Source organism: Piliocolobus tephrosceles, chromosome 1 (genome assembly GCF_002776525.5).
Source record: "Piliocolobus tephrosceles isolate RC106 chromosome 1, ASM277652v3, whole genome shotgun sequence".
In the NCBI taxonomy this organism is placed as follows: Eukaryota; Metazoa; Chordata; class Mammalia; order Primates; family Cercopithecidae; genus Piliocolobus; species Piliocolobus tephrosceles.
The window spans coordinates 207,987,306-208,001,809 of NC_045434.1; positions in this window are offsets into that span (position 1 = coordinate 207,987,306).

The following is a 14,504-nucleotide window of genomic DNA, read 5'->3' on the forward strand; positions in this document are numbered from 1 at the left end:
CATCTACTCTCTATTGCCCACCTTGAAGTTACATTTCCTTCAGTTTCCATATTGTAACCACACGGAATTTTCCACAACTTCCACAACACTGCCCTGAGTTTTCCTCTGTATTTTCCCTGAATTTGTAACTTTCTTTCTCCCACCCAGCCCACATGTTTTTACCACCGTCTTCCAATTCTAGGCTTTTGTTGCTGTTTATTCTTTTTTCCCAGCCTAATCTTCTCCCAGTTCCCTAGGAGGATGTTACTAGTTCACCAGTTGGTGGACGCCTTTTATTTCTGTTCTTTGCCCTGTCAAGTCCAGTTTCCTATTTTCTTTGAAAAATATTAAGATATATTCTTTCTTACAAATTGGGTAAATGGTTCAAAGTCAAGTGTCCATCCTATTAGGACAGTTTCTCAAACTTTTTAAAATCATTATCAACCCCAAAGGAGTCCTTTAGGCATTTATTTCCTACTCACCATCCATCCCATGAAATTTTAATACCACAGATACACTGTGTATCTGTTTATATACGTGGCCCTTTGGAGAACCATGAAATTGTAATATCTAAATCCCCTCTCCCAAGAAGCAATTTTCACCCCCTTGGGGGTAATATCATCCCTGTTGAAAATTCCCCTTAAGAGACAGAGAGAGAGAGAACCCAGCCAAATAAAAGCTTTACTCACAGTAACATCTCCTTAATTATTCCGTATTTTATAATGGGCAGAGTTAGCTCTGGTAGCAAATCTGGTAATTTGTACTGAAACATATTGAAAGACATTAAAAACTTTCATTTGCTCCTAGCACATTAATGACCGCAAGCGTGAGAGACAGGCTTATCCTGGCTTACTGTACTCTTCTTTGAAAAATGATGGAAGTTGCTTTTTTAAATTAAGGTGGCAACACCATTGATAATTTAAACATTGCAGGCATTCCAAAATGCTGTGATTTGCAACACCCGTTTTAATTAATGCCTGCAACCCGGCTGTGAAAATTGGGACCTGTAATTTGTGAGTTACAATAACTGCTAGTGTTTATTAACCTAGCAGGTCAAATTCTGGTTTCATGGTCGCATATATACATATATATCATCATCCTATTAAACTTCAAGTTGAAAGCCAACTGGAGGGGGAAATAATCACCTACAGGTAATGCGTCATCATTGAAAACAGAGGTGAGAGCAAAATGGAATATTTTCTCCTCCTCTATCCTGCCTTGCTTGGTTAACCCCTTCCTCTCAACCTGTGCTGTTGAGGTTCTTTTTCCTTTTTTTTTTTTTTTTTTTTTTTAAACACAGTGTCACATCCATTACTGTATTGCCATCCTTCTCATTCTATACAAAAATCTTCTTGTTTTCAAACTGGATGCTATATCTTCTGAGGCTTTCTCTCACCTTGTTAACTTCAATCTATTCATCTGAGACTATGAGTAGTCCCGATGTGCTAGGCACTGCAGTGGGCCTTGGAATATCATGAAAATGATGTCAGTACCACAGTTAGCTCTTACAGAGCACTATGTACCAGGCACTATGCAAATATCTTCACATATATTAACTTTCTTAAGCCTCGCAACCTTCTGTAATGAATCAGACCTAGCCACTAACCTCAAGGTGTTTACTATGCAGTGGAACTAGCTGCATTGGCTTAGTTTGATTGCAGGTACCTGAAAGGCTTGCAGTACCTTACACAGAGGTATGGAGCCAGAGGCTGGGCTCAATAAATGTTGGCCAATTCAATTTAACCAGAATCAAAATAAACTTGAGAACTCCTCAAGAAGTGGGGCATGGTTGGCATGATGGAGAGAGGTTAAATATTTGCTTTTGGCCTTGAGGAGACATGCAGCGTTGTACTTAAAAGCATAGGCTTAGGTGTCAGGCTTAGATAATGGTTGGCTTTCAGCTTTCCCCCTTTATTAGGTAAGTGAGTCTTGGGCAAGTTCCCCAATCTCTTAAAACCTGTTCCTTCATCTGAAAAGTAAGAATAATATCATAGTAACACAGGGGACCATGTGGTGATTCAATGACGCAAGCATAAGAGGGGCCTAATGCAGCGTCTGGCACTGATTGTGCAGCCAATATAGTTTAGCTATTATTAGTCTAATAATTCACCATGCTTTTTCCACGGAAATCCTTTCTGTAATGTTGGGACATTTGAAGCTGTCAATTAATTAAACATTTTTTAAGCATCTACTCTGGGCAAGACTCAATGCTGGCATAGTACGGGATCCAAGAGCTTATATGTAATCGCTTCTAGCACCCATCCTAATCATGATTATGATTATAGATTTGTGTCCACGTCAATGTCTGTCTCCTCCACCCAGGGCTGGCTTCGTGGACTGTGGACTGTGGCCTGTGTAGTTGTGCAGGGCCCCCTGATTGGTGTAATACTCTATGGCCACCATCTTGAAAGTCTTAATAACAACAGGCTCTATATTTTCATTCTGCCCAGAGATCCACAAATTATATATGCAGTCCCGCTACTACTAGATGGTAAACTCTGTGAGGGCAGATTCCGAACCCATTTATTTTTTATTTTTGAGATGGAGTCTCGCTCTTATTGCCCAGGCTAGAGTGCATGGGCGCAATCTCGACTCACTGCAACCTCCACCTCCTGGCTTCAAGCAAGTCTTCTGCCTCAGCCTCCCAAATAGCTGGAATTACAGGTGCCCGTCATCACGCCTGGCTAATTTTTGTATTTTAATAGAGATGGGGTTTCACCACGTTGGCCAGGCTGGTCTCGAACTCCTGACCTCAAGTGATCCACCCACCTTGGCCGCCCAAAGTGCTGGGATTACAGGCATGAGCCACCACGCCCAGCCTCTAAATCTTTTTTGCCCACCATCATACCCTAGAACCTAGCAACACAGATGCACAATAAGTAGTTATTGAGTGGAGGAAGGAATGAGGATGGCTTGCAATGCAGACACACTGAGAATTAGGGCACATCATTCTCTATCCCTTGGCTCAGGACAGAGGAATTTGAACTGAATATTCCAGATGAGAGTAAATGGCAGGCCACTAGACATGCCAGAGTGCTATTTTAAATTTTATTTTGATTGGCCAGGCATGGTGGCTCACGCCTGTAATCTCAGCACTTTGGGAGACCGAGGCAGGTGGATCACCTGAGATCAGGAGTTCGAGACCAGCCTGACCAAAATGGTGAAACCCAGTCTCTATTTAAAATACAAAAATTAGCTGGGCATGGTGGCGGGTGCCTGTAATCCCAGTTGCTTGGGAGGTTGCAGCAGAAGAATTGCTTGAAGCCAGGAGGCGGAGGTTGCAGTGAGCCAAGATCGTACCATTGCACTCCAGCCTGGGCAACAAGAGCGAAACTCCAACTCAAAAAAAAAATTATTTTGATCATGGCACAAAATTAATCCAGAATATTTTTTAACTTCCCACCATCTTTGAGGGGTATTTATGGGTTAGAAAATACATACATAAACATAAAAGAAAACAGAAATATTATCTTTAAGAAGGTTGATGAGAAAAATACATGTTGGATATCTGGGAGCAAAAGGGTAGAGATTTAGATGTGTTTTTGCTTGGTAGGAATTTTTCTTCCTATGTCTTCAATGGTGGAGAAACCCTTCAAATATAGGCTTATGTTCTTTTTGAACCATATTTGTTCAGTAAAAATTTACTGCATGACTAATACGTGCAGAGCACTGCATCCCTTGTACACAGACAAAAAGGACAACTTAAGCATGGGTTTCAGATGTCAATCAACCACTGCAGTGCTCTCATGGAGAAGTGCACAAAGTATGGAGATATCACCAAGACATGAGCAAGTAACTCCACCTGGGGTATCAGAAGGTTTCAGCAAACACATGGCATTGGAGTTGGTTCCCCACTTACTAGTAATCTTGGACTTGGATTTCTAATCTGAAAAATGGGGATGGTAACTTCTACTTGAAAAGGTTGTTGGAATGATAAGAAGTAATAATTGCAATACTTTTCCAAAGGGCCAGACCCATCATTGGCATGAATAGTGACTACAGTGTGGCACTGGCCCACATGCCATCACTGCTTCTGAGCAAGGACCCTGAAGTGCATCCCTCACTCTTGCCCAGCTCTCATGAGCCCACTCACATCTCTGAATCAGCAGGGCATGAGTCAGATGGGGAGAGGTCCTTTGAAGGAGCAGTTGTGAAAGAATAATCCACCATTGGAAAGAAAATGGTGAGGAGAAATATCCAGGGCAGGAAAATGCATTCGAATTCCTAACGAGGAATGTTAAAAATCTCCTTTCCTGGCTGGGCATGGTGGCTCAATGCCTATAATCCCAGCATTTTGGGAGGCCGAGGTGGGCAGATCACGAGGTCAGGAGTTCAGGATGAGCCTGGCCAATATGGTGAAACCCTGTCTCTATTAAAATGCAAAAATTATCTGGGCATGGTGGCGTGCCCCTGTAGTCTTAGCTGCTGGGGAGGCTGAGGCAGGTGAATTGCCTGAACCCGGGAGGCGAAGCTGAGATCGCACTACTGCACTCCAGCCTGGGTGACACAGCAGGATACCATCTCACCAAAAAAGAAAAAAAAAAAGAAAAGAAAAGAAAAAGAAAAAGAAAAAGAAAAAAATCACCTTTCCATATTAAAAGTCATCCTCTTCTTACTCTTTCACCAGAGCCCAGTCAGTGGTTACTTGACATCCAAAATAGACACAAAGCAAAATGTCATGAACACAAGACAGCACATTATTCATCATGCTGAGTGTATGCATGCATGTTTGCGTGTGGTGGCAAAGAAGGTGGAGCGAAATAATGACTATTAATTATCCCCTGGCAGTATTCTGATGAACAACATCTAACAGTGTAGCCCTTTTTGGATTCTGGCTCCAAGGGAAGAAATAAGCTATTCAAAGAACACAAAAATGGTTTATCTGCCTGGAACAATTAAGGCAATATGTACATAACAGCTTTTCTTTTCTCTTTTTTTTTTTTTTGAGACAGAATCTTGCTCTGTCACCCAGGCCGGAGCACAGTGGCATGATCTCAGCTCACTGCAACCTCTGTCTCCTGGGTTCAAGTGATTCTCCTGCCTCAGTCTCCCAAGTAGTTGGGATTACAGGTGTGCACCACCATGCCTGGTTAATTTTTGTATTTTTAGTGGAGACAGGGTTTCTCCATGTTGGCCAGGCTGGTCCTGACATCAAGCGATCCGCCCGCCTCAGCCTCTCAAAGTGCTGGGATTACAGGCGTGAGTGCCTGGACACACTATAGCTTTTCTGGGTATAGATTCCTTTGTTCTTTAGTCATGGTTACATATATGTTATATTATAGTTTTCCCTTTGTATCCATGCGGGATTGGTTCCTGGACCTCCCTTGGATACTAAAATCCAAGGATGCTCAATTCTTTTATAAAACAAATGGTGTAGAATTTCTATATAACCAAGGAACATCCTCCTGTATACTTTAAGTCAAGCTTGTCCAATCCTCAGCCCATGGGCTGCATGCGGCCCAGGATGGCTTTGAATGTGGCCCAACACAAATTTGTAAACCTTCTTAAAACATAGATATTTTGTGATTTTTTTTTAGTTTATCAGCTATTGTTAGTGTATTTTATGTGTAGCCCAAGACAATTCTTCTTCTTCCAGGGTGGCCCAAGGAAGCCAAAAGATTGGACACCCCTCCTTTCAATCAATCATCTCTAGATTATTTACAATACCTAATATAATATAAATTCTATGTAAATAGTTGTTATACTATATTTTTAAAATTTGTATTAATTTTATTGTTGTATTTTTATTTTTATTTTCAAATATAGCAGATCCTCAATGTTGTTTCATTCAATGTTGCTTAGTTATAATGTTGATGAGAAAAAAAAATTGATTCCCACCAGGACCACTGTCTGTGTGAAATTTGCATATTCTCCTAAAGTCCACCTGGGTTTTCTCCACATCCTCCGGTTTCCTCCCACATCCCAAAGATGTGCATGTTAGGTGAACTGGCATGTCTGCATCCCAGTGTGAGTGTGGGTAGGTGCGAGTGTCCCTTGTGATGGAATGGTGTCCCATTCAGGACTGGTCCCCACCTCATGCCTGCTGAGTTGGCTATGACTACCATTGACCCTGAGTTGGAATAAGTAGGTAAATTATCATCATGCATGTTTTTATTAATCTTTTTAAAATATGTGTAGAACTCACATTTATTTCAATTTGATATTAAAAGCATTTCAGGGTCTTCATTTAGAAGTTTGGTGATGTTTTTGTGAGTACAAATACGCCATAGTAATTTAACCCTGGTTTTTATCAATTAGCCTATGGTAAAATTAGTTTCCATATACATCATCAATGTTTAATGAGGACTTTAGCATATTGCTGATCTGCAGGTGGCTAATCGGAGGATGTGAGATATAGAGAGATACAGAGAGCCAAGTGAATTTGGTTATATTTCTTCTTAAAGCAAAAGTACTGTTTTTTAACCTGTGTCTTTACAGTGCAATAGCAATGACAGTAATGCTGATGTAATTACATTCTGGCTCCACAGTTAAGTTGAACATGCCATCCAGACATAGGTAAAGACACATCGAGTTATAGCTATTTATTATATCCATTTTCCAGCCATCTGTTTTTCTACCCACCCACCTATCCATCCATCCATTCATCCATTCATTCACCCACCCATCCATAGTGCCAGTCATCAGGCAATGAGAGAAATGAGCTGTTCACATCAGATAGGGGGCATGATTCAGATTTATCTCCAGTTTAAAAGAAACAACACCCCAGGGAGAAGACAATCTAGGTAAATTCCAATCTGAAACACTTGGCAGTTGTTCTTTTTGCAGAATCTTGTAAGGTTACTCTCCAATTAGTTCACTGAGAGACAGAAATGGAAATTAAGGAAAAGGGCAAATCACCACCTGCTGGTAACTCTCCCTAGAGAGCATCCTCCACTATCTGCAAATAGGAGTCCTGAGTTCTGAACTGTTTTTGCCATGATGTCATCTTTGATGAATTACTTAATCATTTTCTGCATCTGTTCTTTCCTGAGTCCCAAGGATGCTGTGGGGACATGTGAAATAAAATTTCCACACTGAGGGTTTGATTTCTGATTCCTTGGCAGGGACTAGGGTGAAACAGCTGCCTCTCCAATCTGCTGGGGTTAAGCATTGCTGTAAGGAAGCATTCTGCTAACCACGCCAGATGACACTTACGGTCACTTGACTGTTCCCTGAAGTCCCTGCTCAAGGCCAGTGCTTTTCCCATTTTTATCATTGCTGCGTATTTCACCATGCAGCCAGCATCCTTGAAGTGCTCCCTTACCCTTAAGTTTGTGGGGTCCCTCTCCATACTTATTGCAGTTGTGATAATGTTTAGGTGGTATAACAATCTTGGTTCCTTTTCCATAGAACTAAACTATCATATTTGAGTAGTTAAACCAATGCCCAGAGTTCCGAAGCGTAAGTATCTCTGAGCCCACAGGACTGAGAGGTTACCAGGAGGCCTGAGAGATCTCTTCAGCCACAAGAGTGTTAGACCTCTCCTTTACTCTGTGGAATGTCATTATTTAGAAACCTACCAATTTGGAGTAATGAATGGTAGTTGGGATACTGTGTCTGGGCCAAAATTCAACTTTGTGCTATTTATGGAAAATAAAACACTTGTTAACCTAAAATTATTGATATAAATAAGACTTAGGGGAGAATGTTTAAACTATATGAAGATAAAATACTTTCACGTATGTATAAATCACCTGGAAGTCACTCAATTTATCCCTTCCTTCCCCAGAGATGTCCACACCCTAATCCCTCATGAATAAGAGACTTTGCAGATGTAGCTAAGGTTACAGACCTTAAAATATTGAGATTTTCCTGGATTACCTATACTGTCCCAATCTAATTACATGAACCATTAAAAGCAGATAACTTTATTTGTCTGGAGTCAGAGAGATGTGGCGGAAGAGGAAATTGATTTGAAGCACAAAAGGTACTTGATCCACTGTCTTAGTCTGTTTTGTGTTATTGTAACAGAATACTACAGATGGGTAATTTATAAAGAAAACAAATTTACTTCTCACAGTACTAGAGGCTGAGAAGTCCAGTAACAAGGTACCAGCATCTTGTAAGGACCTTCTTGCTGTATCATACTATGGCAGATGATAGAAGAGAGGGTGAGGAAGAGGGTAGAACTCACTGTTTTTTTTTTTTTTTTTTTTTTTTTGAGACGGAGTCTCGCTCTGTCGCCCAGGCTGGAGTGCAGTGGCGCAATCTCGGCTCACTGCAAGCTCCACCTCCCGGGTTTACGCATTCTCCTGCCTCAGCCTCCCGAGTAGCTGGGACTACAGGTGCCCGCCATCTTGCCCAGCTAGTTTTTTGTATTTTTTAGTAGAGACGGGGTTTCACCGTGTAGACCAGGATGGTCTCGATCTCCTGACCTCGTGATCCACCCGTCTCAGCCTCCCAAAGTGCTGGGATTACAGGCTTGAGCCACCGCGCCCGGCCTCATTGTTTTATCAAGAACACATTCTGTTGATAACTAACCCACTCCTGGAACAACAGCATTAATCTATTTGTGAGGGCAGAACCTTCATGAACTCATTACCTCTTAAAGTTCCCACCTTCCAACACTGTTGCATTGAGGATTAAGTTTCAGGGAACATGTTAAAATCATAGCAGCTGATGCGACTGGAAGAGAAGTGTGTGGCAAGCATGAGAAGGAACGTGAGTGGCCTCTAGCAAACACCCACTCCTGGCTGACAGTCACCAAAGAAATGGAGACATCAGTCCTACAACTGCATGGAACTGAATTTGACCAACAACCTGAATGAGCTTGGAAACAGACTCAGGTCTAGAACCTGCAGAAAAGAAACACAGCCCTGCTGCCACTTTGGTTGTGTTTACGTGAGACTCCATGAGAGGAACCAGCTGAATCACACTGTACCCTGATTTCAGACCTACAGAACTGTAAGATAGTAAGTGTATGCTGTTTTAAGCTACTAAATTTGTGGTAGTTTATGGCAGTAAACTAAAAATAAAAATTAATGCAACAGGGGAGCTATTAAAAATATTTAATAGCCAAGATAGCCCAGGAGCTGACGACCCACCAGTCAGTTAGCCAGAAGGCCAATGCAGGGCATCCTGGCTGACAATCAGCCTGGCAGATGAATAACTTCAAAGATTGTGATAAATCATTCTTAGCGATTTGTGCCAATAGGTCTCTAAGAGGCAGCATGCTGTCAACTTGAGCTCTGTTCACTGCGTGTCCTTAAACGTAACAAAAGGGATACTCTTTGATAACTATTTAGCAGTTAGTTTACACTTCTACTTCATACAAATCCCAAACCATCCTTTCTGTTAGTTTGCTTTTACAGTTTGGATTGCATGCCAGCCCCACCCTGCCCCATCTCCCACACTTTCCCTTTAGAAACAATCTCTATACCCAGAAACCATCGCTGAAACCAAACCAGAGTTTTGTCTTTGCATTCAGAATCCTTCCTGGCTGACGTGGTGACAAGAGAAGCTCAGGGTTGCCAGAGTCATATTAGAGTGAATGAAATTAGACTAATATGTTTGTCAACCGTCAGCAAGCTCAGCCTCCCCAATTATCCTGTCTAATTAGATTAGAGGCTGACAGCTGAGAGCACACCCTGTGACATTTCAGCTTGCCATCTAAAAATGAGGAACACACAACCCTGCTTGTTTATCTCATTTAAACCCAGATCCTCTTTCGAGTTGTTACAAGAACTGATTTTTGTAATTAGCTGACATTTGTATTACATCAGTTTATCTTCTCTGCTCAACATACAATAGACCTAGGGGTCTATGGTTTATGGTCTCTGGCTTTCAACATGGCTTAAAGAAACCCTGGGAAGTAAAGTTGAGCTCTAGGCATCTTCAAAAAACTTGGTAAACTGCATAGAGACACTTGGTTTGGGATCCCCCTAAAATCTCAGAGTAAAATAGTAAAAGTCATAAATAGTCATCAACAGTGTTTGAATCAGCTCAGAGTGGAAAATGGATATACACGCATGCACGCCACATGATTTGACTTAGAAATAAAACTCATGGATCACGCGGTAGGAATTTTATTAGTTACAGAGTGTTATACAGAGGTTGTGGAGAAGGCAGTAAATTTCCACTCTGATTTTAAAGGGGAATGAAATACCCCTCTCTCAACAGCTATTCTCAGTTCTAGCTACAAGCCTGGTGTTGCCGACGATTTCATTATGGCTTCTTGTAACAACGACCGAATGATTTACAACTTGTACAAACTGCCTTACAGGAGATAGCTGGAGAAATGGCTCTCAGAAAAGCCTGTATTTCTTACTACAGAACCGTTGGAAACAATAAATTTGAACAGAGGGCTTAACAAGGTTTTTGAACAGAGATTTAAAGTGGTTTTATCATGGGGGTCCTTCCAGTATTAAAAGACTTCGGACAGTGTTCAAGGCAGGTGACCCATCTTAAGCTACTGAATTCCACAGTGTGGAATGTGAGTGCTAAAACAAGGCTCTAGCATAGAATTTAGTCAGCAAAGTAAGCAGAGGTGAAGTGGCTAACATGTCCAACAACATGTAGAAAGGTATAAACTTTAAAAAGCGGTAATTGCCAAAGCTATTGGCAATTACAGCTTTGGCAATTACGGCGTTTAAAAGTGGCCACATGGATTATCTACAGCATGTGCTTTTGCCAATTTTAATCATCTAAGAGCCACAAGGAGGGGTTTCTGTCCTAGCTACGTACCATTTACGTGGTTTGCTTAATATTCTTTTTACATTTTTACATTTTTATTTTTAATAGGTACAGAGTCTTGTCATATTGCTAGGGCTGGTGTCAAATTCCTGGGCTCAAGCGATCCCCCATCTCAGCTTTCCAAAGTGCTGGGATTGCAGAGGTGTCACCACACCCAGACTTCTTAATATTCTTTAAAAGCAACTCACTTTTATTTTTCATATACAAATTTAATTCTAAAAATTTGCATCATTGGTTTGATATGCTAGTTACATTTCTCCAATATAGATTAAATATATACATGACTATTAAAATCTCCAGGCTCTTCTATGTGTCCCCTAAGAGCATGGTGTATGCCAGTGGTCATCTGTCCACTGCCATTTGGAGACCATGGCATTTAGGTAAAGTGGGTCTCGGATGACCTCCTGCAGCTTAACAGCGGGAGTTGAGATGGAGCCCTTGCAATTTCCCCACTGAATTCCAGAAGCAAGGAGGAAGACTGAGGTGACGAGTACCACAAGACAAGATTTCAGGAACAATTCATTTAAGCTGCAGCTCGAGTGTCACGGGAAACTCTTAAGCCACAACAGTGACCTTTCCGAGACGAGTACCAATCGAACTAGGAGGGTGATTGGAAGGGAAACACTCTGCTTCACAGTTCCTCAGCACCGTCCACCCCAAAATGTCAGCATGATTTTACAAACGATTATTCCACCTCCTCACATCCTTCTGGAAGGGTTAAGTGCCTCGTCGGTGGAGAATGAGCACAAAGGCGGGTAAAGTAGCAACGTGATGAAAGGTCACGCAGAAAATCAATGGCGAGGCAAACAGACTCATGATCAGAAATCTGATCTGGCCCCCGGGGACCACCCAGCTCCATCCTGAGGACCCAGTGCATCTTAACCCGAGTCCTGGAAACTTTAGATGACAACAACAATAATGGTAAGTTGACGGTGATGATCAGAGCTGAAATTTCCTGATTTATCCTCTGTGCCAGGACTTTGAGATACATGACTTCATTTATCCTTAACACATCTTCATGAAATACCTACTTGTCTATCTCTGTTTTACAGCTGCAGTGACTGAGTCTCAGACTGGCAAGATTCCTCGTCCAGAGTCTCACAATAGTAAGGGGCTGAGCCAGGATTTGAAGCCAAGAAGTCCAATTCCCCACCCTACTTTTTTAAACAGCTTTAGAACTGATCCTTTGAATGGTTCCACAGCTTCTTGCAAATAGTTACTGTCTTAACTTCTGTCTTCCTAAAACATGTATTAAAATCAGAGCCCATACTACATGTAACAGCATTCTATGTGTGTTCACATGTAAAGAGTATGTATTCCTACAGGTATCATTGTTGTGTTAGCAAAAGAGAGGTAGATATGGCTCCACGAGTGACAGCATGCACCCTGGAGGCCATCTGCCTCATTTCAATTCTAACTCCTCACTTTGCCAGCTATGAAACCTGTGACAGTGACTTAACCGCTTTGAGCCTCATCTGGAAAATGGGTCAGTAACAGCACCCATCTGACCAGTGTGTGGTGAGGGTCAAATGAGTGATTATATACCTAGTGCAGAAACAGTGCCTGGCAAATAGGAACTGCTACAGAAGTTGATGTGGGAATGTGCACAGCCGAGCAACCTGGTGCCTGCCAGCCGGGCCCGTGTCCTTTACTCACAACTTAGTGGCATTACTCAAAAAGAATGGAGCTATTTCCAGGCTCAGGCCGTCTTTTGAGTGGATCATAGTTAATGATGTCTCTATCCAGCTGTAACCTTGGACCTAATTCTACATCCCCCTCTCTGACTTCTCTCCTATTGTCCCCATGGGCTCACCCTGCTCCAGCCATGTGGGTCCTCTAAACGCTCTGTCCCAGGGCCTTTGTGCCTGCTGTTCTCTCCATCTGCAGTGCTCTCTGGGTGGTTACTTCACCCCTTCCAACCTCTGCTCAAATGTCCAGACCATCCTCCCTCCTTTGTAAGTCTGCCTGTTCTCCAAGCACTTACGCCATCGGACATTCCGCAGGTTTCACTTGTTTCTTTTGTTTATCGTATGCCTCCTACACTAGAATATCAGCTCCACGAGGGCAGGGATATCTGTCTGTTTTGCTCCCTGCTGTCTTCCTCGTATCTAGAAAAGTGCCTGGCATATCACAGGACCTCAGTAAACATTCGTTGAGTGAATAAATAAATAGGGGAAACAATGAAAGGGGAAGATGTCATGAAATTTTTGTGAAGACACAAGGAAGATCGACTTCAGGAGTGCAGAAATCCAAAATGGTGATAACAGCCAACTCAGAGAATAAATGGAAATAAAAGAGTCCACAATCCCATTCCATTTTCAAAAGAAAAATCCGCTTGTGTTGTGCTTGAATAAAACCTTGCACTTTGGTAACAGCCCATTTATGTGTTCAAGGGGAGAGTGATCAACATCTCTGCAGCTGTGGTATTTCCCGGACCCAGTCAAAAGGCTCAAGGTCACCCAAAGTCACTGTCGCAAAGTAAAGTGGGATGAAGTCATTGAGAGGACCTTCTAGTTTTTCCAAAACCTTCTGAAGGCCCTGCAGCTGCTGTGCGTCCAGCCCTGCATCAAAGATTCCTAACTCTGCTATTTCCTAACCAGACAGGGGGATGCATCAAAGGAAGCAATTTGTCTCGTATCTGGGGTTATTAGCATCTCCTCTGGAAATGGAGATGAACCTCAGGCTAACACAATGAATATGCCTCTTCCAGATGATTCCTGAACCACAGCCAGGCCAATGTGATGGACGGAGGTCTTGCCAGGCCACTTGGGGAGTGGGGCTGAGATGTTCCTAAGACTGAAAGGCAAAGGCATGCCTCAGAGGGTTGGACTGTTAAAAAGGAGGTCTTGGTGCTGTTTGGAGCGCCTGGGGACATCATGTGCCTGTCTGTGCTGTGGCCACTGTCCCAGCTCGGCACAGCAGGAGCCTGTGCAAGGCTCTGTCAGCTCCAGTGGGGAAGGGAAAGGAGCACAATATACCTCCCACGGAAAGCCCTGGCTCTCAGCCCTCAGAGGCTCACAGCTGTGCACATCTGGGACAAACTGTCCCGGCAGAGCTGCACACGTGCTCCCAGGATACTCTCTGGATCCGACACCGAGTGTGGAGCCTGGAGAGCCTGGCATGCATGCTGCCTAGCCACGTGAGCTACCTTTCACTCGTCTCCAAGCAGAAACCATCGGCCTTTGTGACTTCAACTCTGAGTGGAAAGTGTGCCTTTGTTTATCTGTCCTGCAGCTCATTGGACATGTCAATAACCTGAGAGACCTCTGGGTCTCTCTACCTGACACCTACCCCATGATTAGCTCTCCTCTTTCCATCCCTCCAGATTTGGAGCTACTCTGCATTTTGCTTTTGCTTGGACTTTGCAAAATTGAGATGCCAATGCAGTAAACGTGTGTTGACCGTTTACCATGGAGACAGCGAGGTGAGCTTCTCTTACTTCTATTAAATCAAGTAATCTCTACATATTCCTGTGAGGTTGTTCTCACCTGCATTCCAGGTGAGATTCTAAGAACAAAAGCAACGTGCACAGAGGCTTGACAGACAAGTAGCAGGCAGAGCTGGGACTTAAACACAGCCTGGTCTGATGACAAACTCACCACTGACATGAAGTCAAACATTTGAGAAATGAATTTAACATTCTGAAGCAAAGCAGCTTAACTCGCCAATGCATTTGGCTCTCCCGGGTATAGACTCTAGATTAAACAAATAGCAAAAGAAGCTTTTCTTCCAGAATTATAGTTGAACTCTGTGTTTTTTTTAGGCGCAGTGCCTCATGCCTGTAATCGCAACACTTTGGGAGACCGAGGCGGGCAGATCACAAGGTCAGGAGA